Source organism: Octopus bimaculoides, chromosome 26, assembly GCF_001194135.2.
Source record: "Octopus bimaculoides isolate UCB-OBI-ISO-001 chromosome 26, ASM119413v2, whole genome shotgun sequence".
Classification (NCBI taxonomy): Eukaryota; Metazoa; Mollusca; class Cephalopoda; order Octopoda; family Octopodidae; genus Octopus; species Octopus bimaculoides.
The window spans coordinates 14734330-14735179 of NC_069006.1; positions in this window are offsets into that span (position 1 = coordinate 14734330).

Below are 850 nucleotides of genomic sequence, written 5' to 3' on the forward strand. Positions count from 1 at the left end.
ATATATATATCTATGTATGTATGCATATATGTATGTATATGTCCATAAGCATGCATGTAATTATACGTACCACTCAAACCCTCAGCAGTCTTTCTTACTTACAAATCTTTAATGTACAAACAGATTTTCTCTGTTCAAAGTCTTGTACGGAAAACCTCAAGTCGTGACCATCCATGAAATTTGGTACCTAGAGAAAGATATGACAAAAGACCATACATCATAATCTGACGCCTTCCAAAGAATATTTGCTAAACACACTATTAATATGGTAATCGCTCCAGGGAGGCGCTATGCTGTCGCTTGACCCGCTAGAAATTGCAGCTATGTCTTCCGCTAATGGCGTTTAGTAAAAAGAAAAGAAAAAAAAAACAAATGACGGATATGACATCTAGCGAGAAGAAAGGTGTGATGGCTACGATTGGAATGTCTTTTGAACATAAATGTATTTGATCAGAGATTTTTTGAGGTGTATTATAATTCCTTATATCTTTTACTTGTTTCGGTCCATAGACTATGGCCATGCTGGGGCACCACCTTGGAGAATGTTTAGTCGACGGGATGGATTCTAGTACTATTTTTATTTTAAGCCTGGTACTTGCTATATTAGACCCCCTTGCCGTACCGCCAGATTACAAGGACGTAAACAAACCTACATCGGTGGTGGGAACAAAAATTGACCCCAGCACACACACATATTAATGCTTGTCTTTGTGTTCAATTGTAATAAAAACAATTTCACATTAATCTGATAGGCTGCTCTGTACTTCTGAAGAGAACAAATTTTTTATTCTTATGCAAAAATGTTGCTAAGCTATTGTCGGACTATATATATATATATATATATATATAT